We start from the raw sequence: 20,460 nt of genomic DNA, 5'->3' as shown, positions 1-20,460 counted from the left end.
TTTTCACCACAACTTTCTCTCACTCTTACTTCCTGTTTCTGTTGTACCTGTATTTCAAAGGGCCGGCCTTGTCACTTTCTGTGTCACGCTGAATATCCCCGAGAACTACGTTAAGGGTACACGTGTCTGTGGAGTGCTCAGCTACTTACACGTTAATTTCACGAGCAGGCTGTTCCGTTGATTCGGATCAACCGGAACCCTTGTCGTCGTAACCGACGGAGTGCTTCTATGCATGTGTGGGGTGCGGTATATGTGTAAATGCCAGACAGATCTTGAAGACATTACAAATATATCCGGTTCATCCGACATAACATCAAAATACTTATAAATACCTATATAAAATTTCTCTCCGGAGTCCAGCGGGAGAAGTTGAAAACATACGTCAGCGAAATTCTAGTTGTTCTGTTTGTTGTTGTTTTTGCTATTTCTGTCGTCGTTGTTGTGTAGCGCTAGATAATCTTTGATCGATCAGATCAATGAGCAAAGACATCGAAGCCAGCCGTAACTACATAATCAATTTCTAATATCAGAGTTCTCATTGTCCTATGCATCCGCTCCATTTAAGAACGATAATGTGTGATTACAAGAGGTTTCCTATTTCTTTATTGCCCACAAGGGGCTAAACATAGAGGGGACAAACAAGGACAGACAAACGGATTAAGTCGATTAGATCGACTCCAGTGCGTAACTGGTACTTATTTTATTGACCCCGAAAGGATGAAAGGCAAAGTCGACCTCGGCGGAATTTGAACTCAGAATGGAGCGGCAGACAAAATACCGCTAGGGATTTCGCCCGGCGTGCTAACGTTTCTGCCAGCTCGCGCCTTATTGATTACAAGAGGTTTCCATCGCTATTATTTGCAGGCAGATCGACCACATATCTGCACCTTTCTAGGTTCTTCCCTAATTGGTTTATCCAAGCGTTTCACATATAACCACTTCACTAATTTCGTTCACACACTTTCAAATTATGTCCATGTTTCAACAATTGTAATTGACCTGAAGCCAGCAATTTTCACCCAGCAATTATTAAATTTCATTAGTAAGACACACTGCAACACTACCATCAGCTTAATGAGTATGTTAGTGTATGCACACATGTATGTATGTATGTATGTATGTATGTATGTATGTATGTATGCATGCATGCATGTATGTATGTATGTATGTATGTATGTATATATGTATGTATGTATGTATGTATGTATGTATGCATGTATGTATGTATGTATGTATGTATGTATGTATGTATGTATGTATGTATGTATGTATGTATGTATGTATGTATTTATGCATGTATGTATCAGTCTTTACATATGCTTATTTCAGCCACTCGGCTGTGACCATGCAGGATCATCGCCGTGAAAAGGCAGGCAAATCGAACCTAGTACTTATTTTTAAAGATAAAATGCACACACAAACACTTATTATAAGGCGCAGGCGTGGCTGTGTGGTGAGAAGCTTGCTTCCCAACCACATGGTTCTGCATTCAATCCTACTGCATAGCACCTTGGACAAGTGTCTTCTACTATAACCTCGGGCAGACCAAAGCCTTGTAAGTGGATTTGGTAGACGGAAGTTGAAAGAAACCCGTCGTGTATATATATATATATATATATATATATATTATATATATATATATACATATATGTGTATGTATGTATATGTATGTATATATATATATGTATATTATATATATATATATATATATATATATATATATATATATATATATATATATATATATATATATATACATATATATATACATAGGTACGTACATATATGTTTATATATATGCATATGTTTATTTTATTAACATATTATACGACTAAACGCACGCACCCTATTAAGTAAGATTGTTCTGTTTATCAAGTTAGCCTTGATATTAACTCTCACGCGACTCTGCATCTTTCTTTCTTTCTCTCCATTCCTTTTTCGTCTTTTTTCCCTCACTTGACTTGTCTCTTCCTCTCTCTCTCATTCTTCATTCTCTCTCTCCCTTTCACCATTCTTCATGGTCTCCTCGCACCATTCCCCTTCTTCTCTCTCTTCCTCTTGCTCCTCCTCCCCCATTCCCGTCGTCCATCTGCGACGATACTTCCGTCGTAACTGCTATCCTGTCTTTTCTCGCCCGCCTTCTAAGGCTACTGGTCGACATTTTTTCTCTCTCGTCGTCCACTTTAATCCAGCGTTTGCAATACTTTTTTCGTCTGGCGTTAACAGCCCTTCTTATCTTGTTCTCCTTGTCCTGTCTCTCACTGTTATATATTTATTTTTCCACTGTTTATATATATATTTTTTACTGTTTATATGTTTGTACTGTCGTTACCGTCTTGCTTTTTTTTACCCCTCTGCGAAAAGATCTCAGAATTTTAATTGATTTGCTTTTCGCAGGAAGGAAGTTTTCTTCGAAGTATACGTCTCGCTTTTATCCTTCGAAACGTTTAGTAGATGAAACCTTAGCGACTGAAGAAGGGGATTTTTCGTTGTGCTTATTGTCCTGTATCTCTTTTTTGCTTGTCTTGTTCCTTGGTTTGTGTCTATGTTTTTCGTCTCTCTATGTGTTCGACGTCTTTTTGGTGTCCTGTACACATATATGCGTGTATATGTACATGTAGAGGTAGGTACGTACATATATGTTTATATATATGCATATGTTCTATTTTATTAACATATATATATATATATAATATATATTATATATATATATATATACATATATATATACATATATGTGTATGTATGTATATATATATATAACAGGAAATGAAGATGTATAACAACTGGCAATTCAAAACTTAAAACTTGAAATTTATAAGCATAATAGTATATTATATTATATTCTTATAAAAATACAATATAATACAATATAATAAGTTATGAATATTAAATATAAAGTACATACAAATGTTTCAATTCTTTGCCATAATAAAATTATAGAAGTTTATTGTTTTTTGGTCAAGAACCTCTTCAGTGTAATTTCTTATGTATATCAGGATTCACATATCTAATAAAACTGAATTTAAATCTCTTTGTTTAAAATATACTTGTATGCTATTAAGTATTCTAATCTAAATATATCTTAGCGTTTTAGTTTTTATATACCAGGAAAAAATTTCTTTTGAACAAAACTATTCAAAAAAGACCATGGCTAAACAAGCAATATCCATTTTATTCTTTCTTATTAAAATACAGGTTTTTATTTAAAAAATAATACGCTATTTATCTATTGGTAAGTAACAAAATAATATATTCAAAATACTATATCATCTCTAGTCAAATAGTAAATAATATTAGAAGTTAGATTACATTAATTATTTATAATAATCATTACTAAAAATTAAAGATTAAAATTAAAAATTATGTAGTTTATATAAGAAAGAAGCTTTCTAAAGAATAATATCATAATAACATTATTACCGTAGATGTTAAATAAAGGCTGAATTAAGCAGTTATCCAAAACAAATTTAATCATAAGGACTTCAAAAAATCCTTTTGATAGTTACTCATTTCCATACTAAAAAAACAATCACAATTAAAATTAAAATTCAGATGACTTAGTTTTTTTCAAAGGAAAAATCTTATCGTGATGTTTATATGTATTTGTACATACGGAAGAAGAGAAGGGACGGTGTACAATAAATACTATATATACAAGAAGAATTTTAATCTAAACTCATTTTTATATATAAATAAATAAAAATTTCTTATTTCTCGGGGAACTAATTCACTTTATATCAATACGTTTATAATTCAATGCTTAGACAATATAATGCTAGAAGTATTTGGAATAGAATGTACTATAAAATTTAATATAAATTAATTTAATTACATTTAGGATTATTCAATATAAAATAACTTTAATTTTTTTAAAATTTCAATATTATTATTATAATTACACTTTTCCTATATTAAATTAAAATTACTTATCTTAGAGGAATATAATATATTGTAATTCATACAATACACACACACACATACACACACACACGCACGCACCCACGCACACGCACACACACACACACACATACACACACACATATATATATATATAATAAATATAGCCATCGTGGCATTCTGTCGGTTGCGACAACGCGGGTTCCAGGTGATCCGATCTACGGAACAGCCTGCTCGTGAAATTAACGAGCAAGTGGCTGAGCACACCACAGACACGTGTACCTTTAATGTAATTCTCTTAATGTAGTTCTCAGGGAGATTCAGCGTGACACAGAATGTGACAAGGCTGGCCCTTTGAAATACAGGTACAACAGAAACAGGAAGATAGGGTGAGAGAAAGTTGTTGTGAAAGAGTACACAAAGGTTCGCTACCACCCCACCCCCCTGTCGGAGCCTCATGGAGCTTTAGGTGCTTTCGTTCAATGAATACTCACAACGCCCGGTCTGGGAATCGAAACCGCGATCCTATGACCGCGAGTCCACTGCCCTAACCACTAGACCATTGCACCTCCACACTATAGACATACCCATACATTCATACATTGATACATATATACTTATATTTAGACATATACATACACAGATAATATATACATATATATCCATATATATACACATAAGAATACATACATACATACATACATACATAATACATACATACATACATACATACATACATACATACATATACATACATACATACATACATACAGAAGAATACATAATACATATAAGTAAATTTGTATGAGATTTATATTTAATATTTATTACTGGTTAAATTGCATTATATTGTATTATTATAAGAATATAATATAACATACCATTATGCTAATGAATTTTAAATTTTAATTTTTGAATTGCCAATTATTATACATCTCCATTTACAATTAATTTTTATAATGTAATATATAACCATGTAATTTGTAAAGTTCTTTCTCTGAAGAGCCAGTGAAAGATTGGATGTTTTTCATCCCCATATTCCTTGGATTATATATGGATATATATATATTAGCTTATATGCTGCACAGAGGCTATCTTCTTCCTGTAGCTTCGTTGGATCGCATCAAGTTCTGTGATTAACTTGACACTGGATGGTGACCATAGCTGAGAGCAATAGTCAAAGTGGCTTAGGACAAGTGTCCTCCAGAAGACCATCATGGTTTCCTGGTCTCTTGTCCTGAAGGTTCTAAGAATCCATCCGGTCAGCCGCCTACATTTCATTGCCAATTTAGCAACATGCACATGAAAGGTTGCATCATCACTCATGTAAATACCCAGGTCTCGCACTGATTGTGCCTCTGGAATTGCAGTCCCTCCAGGTCCAGTGTATTTATTGGGTATTGCATTTAGTTTTGCGTGCTGATAGCATAGAGCTTGAAACTTTTCAGCATTGAACTGCATGCTATTCTTTTCAGCCCACTTGTATATTTTGTCCAGCTCACATTGCAGGTGCTTAGTGTCTTCAGGGTTCTGTATTGCCTGTGAAACTTTTGTATCATCTGCATAACTTGTGATCGTGGCTGAGGGCATGTCTGAGAGGGCCATTATGAACAGTAGTGGTCCCAAAACAGTGCCCTGCGGAACACCGCTCACTATTTGCGTGTTAGCTGTTTCTTTGGCATACCTGTAGAAAGCTCTGGGGTTAGATTTTATGTTGTCTATAGCCCAGGCTTCTTTGTCTGCTCTTTCTTTTTCATGGGAGAGTTGGCTACTACCACCTGACTTCTATCCTTCAGAAAGTCATGAAGCCACTCTCCCAATTTTCCAACTATGCGAAGATCACGCAGTTTGTGACATAGCATTCCATGATCGACTTTATCAAAGGCCTTTGCAAAGTCGAGATATATAACTTCCACATTTGAGTGGTTGAGCAGTCGTTTCAGCACCCAGTCATAGTGTTGTAGGAGCTGAGTTAAGCAGCTTCTTCCTGGTCGGAAACCATGTTGGGTGTCAGGCAGCAAGTCATTTTCTTCAAGGAAGGTGATTAGTTTCCTTCTGACTATTCGTTCCATGACCTTGCTGATGTGTGAGGTCAGAGAGATAGGTCTGTAGTTCTTGGCCTCCGCTCTGCTACCTTCTTTATGAATAGGGCATATTTTACCTTCCTTCAGTTTTCTTGGAAGTTTTCCAGTTGCAAGGAAGCTCTGAAAGAGGAACTGCAGTGGTCTTGCTAGGACTCTCTTACACGCTTTCAGAAGGATTGCTGGGAATCCATCGGGGCCAGTAGCTGAGTTTGTTTTCATTTCATCAATAGCCTTTATTACATCGTCTTCCTTTGTATTGATGTAATCAATCATTGCTGCCTCCGATTTTATATCTGCAGTGGTAAAGAAGTCAGTTGGATTGCTGACTTGAAAATGCCCAAGGGGTGGCGTGAAAATACTCTTGAATTGCTCATTTAGTATTTCACTTACCCTCATTGGATTTCCTGTGAGTGTGCCATCCTTTTCAAGGAGTGGCCCTATCCTACAGTGCACCGTAGCTGTTTCTTTGGCATACCTGTAGAAAGCTCTGGGGTTAGATTTTATGTTGTCTATAGCCCAGGCTTCTTTGTCTGCTCTTTCTTTTTCATGGGAGAGTTGCAGACATTTTTCAATTTCCAACAGTTTTATTTTCAGGCGGGACTTTTCACTGCTTTCAATTTGTTTGTTTAGGCGATTTGAAACTTTTGTACGCCGATTTGAAACTTTTGTATATATATATATATATATATATATATATACACATATATTCTTTTACTCTTTTACCTGTTTCAGTCATTTGAATGCGGCCAAGCTGGATCACTGCCTTAACACATATACTGTGTGTGTGTGTGTGTGTGTGTGTGTGTGTGTGTGTGGTGTGTGAATATATACATACAACGGGTTTCTAGATGGTTGGCGTCCACCAAATTCCCTCACAAAGCATTGGCTGGGGTTATAGTAAATGATAATTCCCTGAGGTTCCACATAGTGGGGCTGAACCTGAAACCACGTCGTGGCAAAGCGAACTTCCAAACCACACAGCCATTATGTATGTATGTATGTATGTATGTATGAATGTATGTATGTATGTATGTATATATGTGTATATGTATGTATGAATTGATGGATGGATGTGTTCGGGCATGTACTCAACCGCACGTGCTAACGTAGATTCATTGATTTGTAATGGTAAAGCGGAGAGAGAGAGAGAGAGAGGGGGGGAGAGAGGTGTTAAAATGTGCATTTCAGTTATTAATTAAAACAATTAAGTAATTAAATTAAAAGATTATCAATACGCTTAAAGTTGTGAATCGAAGCCGTGTATATCTACGTATTCTCTCTCTCTCTCTCTCTCTCTCCTCTGTTTCTTTCTTTCTTTCTTTCTTTCTCTCTCTCTCCTCTCTTTCTTTCTTTGTTTCTCTCTCTCTCTTTCTCTTTGTTTCTCTCTCTCTGTCTCTCTCTGTTTCTTTCCTTCTCTCTCTGTTTCTCTCTCCCTCTCTCTCCCCCCTCTCTCTCTCTCTGTTTCTCTTTCTCTCTCTCTCTGTGTTTCCTTCCTCTCTGTTTCTCTCTCCCTCTATTTCTCCCTCTCCCTGCTTCTCTCTCTCTCTCTCTTTCTCACGCAAACACACACGTACTCACACACACACACACATAGGGTGTGAAATTATCGTTCAAACAAACCTCCATGTGTGTATGTGTGTGTGTGTGCATGCGCGCGCTAGTATGTGTCAGCGTGCGAGCGTGCGTGCGTTTGGGTGCACAAGCAGTGTGAGGCCAAAGTAAACCCACTTTCCCATTATAACTGACCGTGTTCGCAAAATTTTAATCTGTAATCCCGTAACATACTTCGTTCATTCCCTATTCGTTCCCTGTTCATGATAATACTTTCGGAAAAATCACGGATCTTTTCGATTTGAACGGCAGTTTCTAACATAATTTCTAGGTAACTAAAAAATCTTAAACTTCGTATACTGGTAGAATGCATTTATAAAACATCTTTTTCTCTTGGCTTTATTGAGAAAATTCTATAGTTTGTCAGATACTTGTTTTTTTTTTTTCAATTTCTGCAATTTCAACCAATCACTGACGTCTATCGAGGTAAAAAAAACATTCTGTGCCGTATGAATATGTCCCTCGTTTAAGAAACAGATTGGGTTTATTTACATTTGTGAATAAAAAAAGATACTCTTCCCCCCACCCCTAACCTTAACCCTAACTAACCCTAACTCTAAAACAGATTGAAATGCAATAAATCGATACTAGGGTCATAATTATGGGTGACAATTTCATATGACACCGCTAGAAAAAACTGCCGTTCAAACTGAAAAGATCCAAAATCACGTTTATCTCGGATACATTACTGCAAATGTCTTCGCTAATCTATTGCTGTAGAACATTTGTTATGCATCAATTTCTTAAATCTGTGTCAGCATTTGTTTCCCTTCTCTTTTCTTCTGAGTAACATTTATAAAAATTTTTTTCGCATTTCTTCTTTCCACATCTGATGAGATTTTAACTCGGAATATAGCAGGATTAAATGAATTTAACATCAATAATGATATATTTTATTTACCATTAAAATCACTACACAAAATGGAACATTATCAAACAGACTTATGGTGTACAGCTTGTATATAACATGTCTGCACATGTCCATAGAAATATAAATCCTATAAGTCAAATATAACTAATTATAAGAAAACATTTATAGATTACTACAACTACCTTTAACTTATGAAGCTGGAAACATTCCGTACTTTTCCATACGTATTGCGTAGATTAATTTTTACGAGTTTTTTGCACTCCTTTAGGGTTGTCATCTTTGAATTGTCTATCTACTCTAAATTGCTGTAAAGTTGCCTGAAATCAATGTGGTGTGTGAATGAAGGGCTTTTTTGTGTATGTATAAGGGGAGTCTCTTGAGCTGTAGATGTGGAGGCGCAATGGCCCAGTGGTTAGGGCAGCGGACTCGCGGTCGTAGGATGCGGTCGATTCCCAACCGGTTTGAGTGTTAGAGCGCACCTAGCACGACTCCGCAGGTTGGTGTTCCCTGCTACTCTTTCACCACAACTTTCTCTCACTCTTACTTCCTGTTTCTGTTGTACCTGTATTTCAAAGGGCCGGCCTTGTCACTTTCTGTGTCATGCTGAATATCCCCGAGAACTACGTTAAGGGTACACGTGTCTGTAGAGTGCTCAGCCACTTACACGTTAATTTCACGAGCAGGCTGTTCCGTTGATCGGATCAACCGGAACCCTCGTCGTCGTAACCGACGGAGTGCTTCCATTCCAGATGTCAGACTGAGTGATTAAGCTGTCTACGTACCATACACCAATGAGAGGCAAATTACTGCGGTCTTCTCCCGAGATATGATCTCTTGGCAATTTTAATTTAATTATACTTTAATTGCGTACGCCAAATATTCACAATGGCATGAGTATTTTTTTTTCACTGTTTCTTATATCGGAGGCGACAAACTTCGTCTCATTACCAAGGCTGAAAGGGGCTGAAATGCATCTGGTCTTCTTGGTAGCAACTGCCTGGATAATTTTTCGTTTCCTTCAGATATATTTTTACGCGCACCACACACACACATACATACACACACACACACACACACACACACAAATACACACACACACACACACACACACACACACACACGACAAAACACACACACACAAATACACACACACCACACATACACACACACCATACACACACACACACACATACACACACACACACACACACACACAAATACCACCACACATACATACACCACACACACACAACCAACACACACACACACACACAACACACCCACACACCACACACACGAACACACAAAACCACACACACACTCACACACAAATACACCACCACACACACACACACACAAACACACACACACACACACACCACACACACACACACGCACACACGCATACACACATACTGTGTTTCTAAACAGTACGTCCAGACGAAATTTTAGCTCGTACGAAAACCGTAGTAATTTGCCTGTCAATGATGTATATACATTCTTTTACTTTTACTTGTTTCAGTCATTTGATTGCGGCCATACTGGAGTACCGCCTTTAGTCGAGCAAATCGACCCCAGGACTTATTCTTTGTAAGCCTAGTACTTATTCTATTGGTCTCTTTTACCGAAGCGCCAGGTTACGGGGACGTGAACAAAACAGCATCGGTTGTCAAGCGATGTTAGGGGGACAAACACAGACACACACACACATTTATACATATACATATATACGACGAGCTTCTTTCAGTTTCCGTCTACCAAATCCATTCAGAAGGCTTTGGTCGGCCCGAGGCTATAGTAGAAGATACTTGCCCTAAGTGCCACGCAGTGGGACTGAACCCGGAACCATGTGGTTGGTAAGCAAGATACATAGATGGCTATTGCTACACACACACACACGCACATACTCACACACACACACACACATATATATATACACTCACGTATATACACACTCATATATATATATATATATAGATACATATTCACACACTCCACACACACACACACACACATATAAATATACGTATATAAGTATTTATGGATGTATGTATCTGTTATGTATATATTCTTATTCTTTTATTCATTTATTTGTGTCAATCACTGGATTGTGGCCATGTTGGAGCATTGTTGTGAAAGGTTTAGACGACCGAATCAGTCCCAGTAATTATTCTATCGATCAATTTTGGAACCGCTATGTTTTCGACACCGATTATTATGCGGTAGTAAAACAACAAACAGTAAGACCAGCGCACAAATATATGAATGGCTTCCACACAGTTTTCGCCACCCAAATTCACTCAAAGGGCAATGGTCAGCCCGGTGCAACTTGCACGAATTGTTCTGCAGTGTGACCGAACCCGAAACTTCGTTGGTGCGAAGCAAACTTCTTAACTATGTGTCTACAATGTAAACAGCACTCTACTCTGCAAACGAAAAATACATGCGCCATTTCCACTGTGTCAGCACTTCTTACAATAAAAGCTTCTATTCCACCCTAACACATTACGTATTTCTTTACTACCCACAAGGGGTTAAACACAGAAAGGACAGACAAGGACAGACAAACGGATTAAGTCGATTATATCGACCCCAGTGCGTAACTGATACTTATTTATTCGACCCCGAAAGGATGAAAGGCAAAGTCAACCTCGGCTGAATTAGAACCCAGAACGTAGCGGCAGACGAAATTCCTATTTCTTTACTACAACAAGGGGCTAAACACAGAGAGGACAAACAAAGACAGACAAACGGATTAAGACGATTACATCGACCCCCCAGTGCGTAAATGATGCTTATTTAATCGACCCCGAAAGGATGAAAGGCAAAGTCGATCTCGGATGAATATGATCTCAGAACGTAACGGCAGACGAAATCCGGCTACGCATTTCGCCAGGCGTGCTAACGATTCTGCCAGCTCGCCGCCCTCCAATACACATTACGTATTTCAGAGTTAAGTGTCTTAGCCGTGAATTACATACGAAATACCAGTAACTGGTTTTAGAACAAACTGTTAACTGCGGCAGATTTATATATATTTTTGTTTTAGATAAATATATAGTGTATTTGACTGTCAAAGTTATTACATTTGCAACAATTTCATATATATTACGTTTGCAGTAATGTAATAATATTATATTTACAATAATGTAATATATTACACTTGTTTGTATTACTCCGTGGTTTACTCTTTATCACCTTAATTATATGTATACAGACTATTACTACAGCTCCTCCTACTACTACTACTACTACTACTACTACTACTACTACTACTAAATTATGTAGCGTTTCCTAATGTAACCTCTAGCTCAATAATATATTACATTTGCAGTAATATATTTTATTACGAAGAGCAGATGGACAAATGTAGTTCTGGAGTACAAATAACTCTATTCCGCTTTGCCTGTATTTACTCTGCTGTTGATGAACAGAGGTTACGGAGGTTGCAAGTTCGTACCTGGTGTTGGTGTCTCTGGGCCAGGCCACTTTAGCGTACTTGACGTGCAGACGTCTCGTAGGTCGTGAATTCAAATATCGTGTAAACCCGTTATCTTATATTGTCCTCGGCCCACTAGGTTATCGGCTGTGGATTCAAATACACAGTTGTAGTTTCTTATTTTTTTACTGCCCACAAGGGGCTACACACAGAGGGGACAAACAAGGACAGGCAAACGGATTAAGTCGATTATATCGACCCCAGTGCGTTACTGATACTTATTTAATCGACCCCGAAAGGATGAAAGGCAAGTCGACCTCGGCGGAATTTGAAATCAGACGTAGCGGCAGACGAAATACCTATTTCGTTACTACAACCAGAGGCTAAACACAGAGGGGACAACTGACAGACAACGGATAAGTCGATTATATCGACCCAGTGCGTAACTGGTACTTAATTTATCGACCCACAGAACAACCTCGCGGAATTTGAACTCAGAACGTAACGGCAGACGAAATACGGCTACGCATTTGGCCCGGCGTGCCAACGTTTCTGCCAGCTCGCAGGTGTAGTTTCGTTTCCACCTAGCTGTCTCGTGGATCACGAGATCAATTCTGATACAGTTTGTTTCGATTACTTCTGCATATCTAGGAAGTGAGAAGCTGCTTAGTCGTTAAGACATTCGGCTCACTATCGCAAGGGAGTAAATAATAAATTTGACTTATCTCATCCTTATGTTTGACCATTTCACTAGTCTATGGGGCAGGAAGATATTCTTTGTGGACCTACCTGGGATTCATACTTATCATATCATTATAGAACTGCAATTTAATATGTAGCTCATCCAAACAAACCAGGCAGATAATGAATGCAAACTGTAGTACAAAGTTTTTAGTACGTCTATATTTCTACTGAGTGGAGGTGCGTGGCTTAGTGGTTAGGGTGTCAGCATCATGATCGTAAATTCTGGCTTCGATTCCTGGACTGGGCGACGCGTTTTTGTTCTTGAGCAAAGCGCTTCATTTCACGTTGCTCCAGTCCACTCAGCTGGCAAAAATGAGTAACGCTGCGATGGACTGGCGTCCCGTCCAACTGGGAACACATACACCATAGAAACCGGGAAAATGGGCCCATGAGCCTGGCTAGGCTTTAAAAAGGGCGCATTTATTTATTTTATTTTATATTTCTACTGACCAGTTCAAATACAAAGAGATGGTTGAATATGTCTGAAATATACTTATTTAGTAAATAGATTAAGCAGGTCAAAAAGAATTGTAATTTTATCAGCAATATCTCTCAATGTGTGTGTGTGTGTGTGTGTGTTAGACTGGCGGTGCCCCAGCATAGCCACAGCCTTAGGACTGAAGTACATAACAGAATATACCGTATTTTAACGTGTATAAGGAATCCCCTATTTTGGGGGGCTTAAAATTTGGAAAAAGATTTTAAAGGGATTATAATATTATCCATATATAAGAAACTCTCATATTTTCCTTTATACTAATTTTTGAAAAAGAACAAAAAAGGGTTCCTTATACACGTTAAAATACGGTATATGATGGACTCTCCCATCGAAGACGACGTATGAACATTTTTTGCCGAACGACCTGCACAAATGATTTGTTTCTAGAGATCAAATGTTAGTGCCGCACGTTAGCTCACTCTCTCCACCAAATCGGCATTGTGTGAGCAAGTGTAACTGTGTACCACGCGTCAGGTGCCGAAATGATTGAAGAGCAACGTGAGGTGAAGTGTTTTGCTCAAGAGCGCAACGCACCACCCTGTCTAGAAATTGAAATTACGATCTAGCGATCGCGAGCGCAACACCCTAATCACTAAGTATGAGATGTATGTATGTACACACACACACACACATACACACACACACACACATACACACAACACACACACACACACACACACACACAAAACATACATATGCATATATTCATACATACATACATACATACATACATACAGACATACAGACATACATACAGACAGACAGACAGACAGACAGACAGACATGCATACATACATGACTATAGGTATGACAACAGGTAGCCTAAACTGTGCCAGTGCCCTATTCAACACTTAAACATACTAATCGACTTATATCTGCTAGTCTAAAATAGTAACATTATTATATATATATATATATATATATATATTATATATATATATATATATATATATATATTTAGGGAGAATTTACGAAAAAAAACAGACGAAGACATGTGGTGTACAAAAAAAGATGTATTAGTATAACACTCAGGAATAGAAAAAGTCTTTTACATTTCGAGCTTACGCTCTTCTACAGAAAGGGACACAGAAAAAACAAAGAGAGAAACAAGGAGAGAAAAATGTGTGTAGAGGCTAACTTTCTATCATGGCGTCTCGTATATATATATATATATATATATATATATATATATATATATATATATATATATATAATATATATATATATCGTCCAATGGACGGTACTGAGTTGTCAGACATTTGAACCAAATTTTCTCAAAACAACTTGTCCGACCGTCCCATAGGCCACCCCTTTGAGAAACACTGATTTAACCTAAATTTGAGATACCAGCAAAAGAAGAAATAAAGATAGACTTTTTTCTATTCCAAAGAATGCTTTATCGATCGCATTCTTACCTGGAATCGATTTTTGTAATTTTTTACGACTTATATACGCCCTGATACCGTCGGTGTCTACATATCAAATTTGAGCGCAATCGGATGGCGGATGCCCGAGATCCTAGAAGACACACACACAGACAGATAGAACGGATTTTATATAATAGATTTATGTATGTATGTATGTATGTACGTATGTATGTATATAATACATGTATATGTATTTTATATGTATATATATATATATATATATATATATATATATATATATATATATATATATATATATATATGTATATATGCATGTATGTATGTATGTGCGTATGTATGTATATATGTATGTATATGTATGTTTATATGTATATATATATTGTATATATATTATAATTAGAGATAAACCATATTAGGCAAATCATACAGTGAAATCATAAGCCATACATAGAAATAAAATTAATTAAAAATATATAAAAATATAAAATATAAAATATAAAAACCATTAAAAAAAACAAAATATTTAAATTAAAGTTAAAATTTTTTTTAATTATTTAAATTAATAATTTAAACTTAAAATTATAAATATACATTTTTATTATTGTTTTATTTAATTATTTATTTTTAAAATATTTTTTAAAATTTTTATATTTCTATATTTTTATATTTTTATATTTATTTATTTTTCTATTTTTTTTAACTATCAAAAAGTATTAAAAGTTTAATATAAGATAAAGAGTAAAATGCATGTATGTATGTATGTATGTATGTATGTATGTATGTATGTATGTATGTATGTATGTATGTATGTATGTCCAACGAATAGAGGAAAACTGGCTGAATTAATGAGAATTCGAAAGAAAAAATATTAGAAAAGACCGTATTTATTAAGGAAAACATTCTATTTCCCGTTAGAACACTATATATTATTGTGAATAATTAAATTCCAAATTAAAGTAAGTTAGATCAGATAAAGCAACTCTACTCTAACATATACTTGTTATTTAATTAGATGATCTAGTATGTCATACGTTAATCTTATGAAGCATATTTTATGTAAAAGTTTTTTAAAAAGTTGAACAAATTGAAAAAATTAGAAGTAAACGATTAAAGGTGAAATTTTTTAAAATTCTATTTAAACAATATAAAACATTAAAAGATATTAAAAATAATTATGTAAAACGTGATTATCTAAAAAAATAAAATAATTAAATGATGGAAATATTAAAAGTATATCAAAAATTAAAATTCAAAACTTAAAAATTATAGGCGTAGGAGTGGCTGTGTGGTAAGTAGCTTGCTTACCAGCCACATTGTTCCGGGTTCAGTCCCACAGCGTGGCACCTTGGGCGAGTGTCTTCTACTATAGCCTCAGGCCGACCAAAGCCTTGTGAGTAGATTTGGTAGACGGAAACTGAAAGAAGCCCGTCGTATATATGTCTGTACATATATATATATGTATGTACGTGTGTGTATATGTATGTGTGTCTGTGTTTGTCCCCCCCCCCCAACATCGCTTGACAACCGATGCTGGTGTATTTACGTCCCCGTAACTTAGGGTTCGGTAAAAGAGACCGATAGAATAAGTACTAGGCTTACAAAGAATAAGTCCTGGTGTCGATTTGCTCGACTAAAGGCGGTGCTTCAGCATAGCTGCAACAAATAAAAGAATTAAAGAATTAAAAGACTAAAACATAAATTTTAAAAATAACAAAAAACATAATTAGAAAGTATTAATTACAAAGAAAAATAATTCAAAAATTTCATTCAAAAACGATTTACTTATTTATACCAATCTAGCAGTATCGCCCGGCGTTGCTCGGGTTTGTAAGGGAAATAACTATATAAGCATTTTTAGAGAGTTATAGCCAAAAGATAGCAAAAAAAATGCATTAAAAATGGAAAAAAATTATGGTAATTTTTTTTTAAATCGTTGACTCATCGTAGACATTTTTAGAGAGTTCTTCCCTTATATAATAGCGAAAAAATGCATTAAAAATGGAAAAAAATTATGGTAATTTTTTTTTAATCGTAGACTCATCGTAGACGCGCGCTAATACCCAGAAGGGCTCGATATGAATCACGACTATAAGATACCCGGTTTTGGTTAAACTGCACCGCAAAATGTGGGAGTAGTTAAAATTCTAAATCGTAGGAGACAGACACACAACTTGACTTTTATATATAAAGATTATGCAAGTTATATTAGCATAATGTACTGAACCCACCCAAAAAGCAGACCCACCACCCTATTATATTATTATTTAGTGCTAATCATTATAATATTCATTATGGAATATTTCGAAAATTCTTCAAAAACGTGTACAGTATAACAATAAATTTATCGTCTTTGTTAAATATGTTAGATTTGGAGGTAATGATATATAGCCTCTCCTCAAGGTACAAGTTGTACTTTAGTTTTCCTCCATAGATCATTTAATATCACACCTGATTTTGAATTTTATTTGATATTATATATTTTTGAAATTGCCTTCTCTCATCTATCTCATCTCAATTTGAATATAATTATTCACAAATAATATAAAGTTATTCTGAAGTGAAATAAACTATCCTCCTCCTTTATGAATAAATACCAACCATCTTTTCTACTATTTTTCCATTTGAATATATCATTATATCAGCCGTCTTTCTCCATTCGTTATGTATATATATATATATATATATATATATATATATATATATATATATATATCTATATACATATTACATATAAATTATATGTACTATGTATATGTATGTGTGGTGTTATATATATGTATATATATATATGGTGTGTGTATATATATGTGTGTGTATATATATGTGTGTGTATATATATATATGTATATATATATATATATATTATATATATATATATGCATCACACATATATGTATATAATATATATGCATACACACATATATGTATATACACATATACATATAAATATATATGTACTATGTATATATATATATATGCATGGCATATATATGAATATATATACATACATAATATGTATATATATTATATGCATACACACATATATTTATATACACATATACATATAATATATATGTACTATGTATATATAATATATATATATGCATGCATATATATAAATATATAATACATACATACTATATATATGCATATATATATATATATGTATATATATATATATATATATATAATATATATATATATATATATATATATATATATATATATATTGAGAGATATTACTGATAAAAGTGCAATTCCTTTTGACCTGCTTAATCTATTTACTAAATGGTTTATATTCAACATGCTCAACCATTTCTTTGTTACATGAACTAATCAGTAAAAATATATGTGTGGTAAGTACTAAGTATTGCAGTTTCCGTTCATCTAGCTGCCTGGTTTGTTTGGATGTACTACGTATTAACTAGAGAATTGATGAGTTATTACATTTGGATATTTGGAACACAAAGCTAGAGAATAGAAGAATTATTACGTATGGATATTTGGGGCACAATGTTCTAATGATCTAATAATTCATCCTGTGAACCATATCATTTCTATTGCTGATATGGGTTCTCCAGCTGTTCAAAACTATTGCTGCTATGTCTCTGTCGCTGTTAAAAGCCACGAGAAGTTGCAGTGGAGGAAGTGGACATGACAGGTTAATTACATTCCCTTCCTTTCGTAGCATAAGGCTTCGTTTCGTCCACTGAATTATATGTGAGGCAGACTGGAATTTTATCCGGTTTATGATTCACCCCATTGAGGCAGCCGCAAAAATTCTATTTTGGTGTGGTTGTGTGGTAAGAAGTTTGCTTCCCAACCGCATGGTTCCGGGTTCAGTCCCACTGCGTGATACCTTGGGGGAAGTGACTTCTAATCTAGCTTCGGACTAACCAAAGCCTTGTGAATGGATTTGGTTGGTGAATATGTATGTGTATATATAAAACCATCCGAATTTCTGAGTACCTCATTTCTTCTAATATAAAATACATGTACATCATCTCCAAACCTTCTAAGATATATATATATATAGCGGCGTACGTACACTTTGGTCTCATATATATTATAATATATATATATATATATATATTATATATATATATATATATATATTATATATATATTGCCTTCGAAATGTGGAGTAGATGAAACAGGGACAACTGAAGATGGGGAATATTCTTTATGTTGTATGTCTAGTTTCTCTGTTTGTTTTTTTTTTTCGTTGTTCGAAAATAAGCTCGTTTCTATGTTTTTGTTTTTATGTTTTCGTTTCTCATTGTGTTCAACGTTTTTTGATGTCCTGTATCCATATATACATGTATATACACATATATATGTAGGTATGTACATATATGTATGTATATATATGCATATATTTATATTTTACTTATATTATTTATATATATATATATATATATGTATATTATATGCATACGTGCAAGTGTATGTGTGTGAGCACGCACACGCACGTGTGTGTATGCGTGTGTGTGTGTGTGTCCGTGTTGGTGTGTTTAGGTCAGCATAATTTAGCGGTTCGGCAGAAAAGACTGATAGAATATCTACCAGACTTTAAAAAATTAAGTGCTGAACTCGATTCGTTCGACTAAAATTCTTCGAAGCGAGGTACCCCAGCATGGCTGCAGTCTAATGATTGAAACAAATAACAGCATCAGAGATGTCGTTTATGTAAATTATGAAGAAATGTGGGCTCAATACAGTGCCTTGGGGGTACACCATTTATAACTTCTTCGAGACTTTACTTAATTCAGTTGACCACTATACGTTGGGTTCCGGTTATCAAGAAACACTTTATATACTACAATAGTTTTCTGTTGCTCGAATGTCGTATATTCTTTTCTTTTCAACATAATGCTTTTGATAATTTTGTGTGAGCCTAAAATTTTGTTCATTGTTTTATCTCCACTGAGGATGGGTAGACTTTTGGTGATAATGTTGAAGGCTTCGTTATTTCTAGGGTAATGTGTGAAGATGCATGGGAGTATTTTTAAGTCTGGTGTAATATTTCGGCTGACTTCCCTTAATGTTCGTATATCTATTTCCTTAGCTCGTTTAATGCCTTCATTCATTAATGATATAGAGTAATGTCTTTTGATTAGTATTGATCTGAGTTCAAGGAGTCTTCGTTCACGAGTATAGGTGTCCGAAACTATGGTACAGATTATTTTCGCTAGATTATAAAGTATATTTATTTTTATGTGTTTGGGGTGGCATGAGTTGAATAATAGGTATTGTTTAGAATCTGTGGGTTTATAGATGTCTGTTTCGATGTGGTTATTGACTATTTTAATAAGGTTGTCAAGAAAGGGGAGTTGTTTACTGCTGTGCTCCATGGGGAATTGTATGTTGCTATTAATATTGTTAAGCATTATTTTGAAATCGAGGAGTTTGTCCATGCTGTCTTTCCAAAGTATAAAGCAATCGTCCAAATACCTCTTCCAGTTCTCCTTTAAACAGCATATTTCTATATTGCCATATTTCTATAGTGATGACTGATATATTTTAAGCTCCAGATAACCCATTACAAGGTTCGCAATTACTGGAGCAACTCGGGTTCCCCTTTGCAATTCCACATTTTTGTCGATAGTAAATTGTAACGAACATGAAATAGTTGTTCAGTAAGGTGAATTTGAATACTGCGATTATGAACCTGTGGTTGATGGGTCCTGGGATCTCTTCTGGGAATTTTCTAGCCAGAAGGTGATCGTTTCTATACCATAATCCTGTGGGATATGGTGTACAAATTCACCACATCGAATGTTATATATATAATTATATATATATATATATATATTATATATATATATATATATATATATATATATATTATACCGGAGTAAAACACATAAAAGTGAAGCAGGGGGGGAAAAAAGAGTACTCAAATACCAGTAGGTAGAGTAATA

The sequence above is a fragment of the Octopus sinensis genome, linkage group LG11 (genome assembly GCF_006345805.1).
Source record: "Octopus sinensis linkage group LG11, ASM634580v1, whole genome shotgun sequence".
Lineage (NCBI taxonomy): Eukaryota > Metazoa > Mollusca > Cephalopoda > Octopoda > Octopodidae > Octopus > Octopus sinensis.
The sequence above is the reverse complement of the archived record's forward strand: the minus strand, read 5'-3'. Positions refer to the sequence as shown.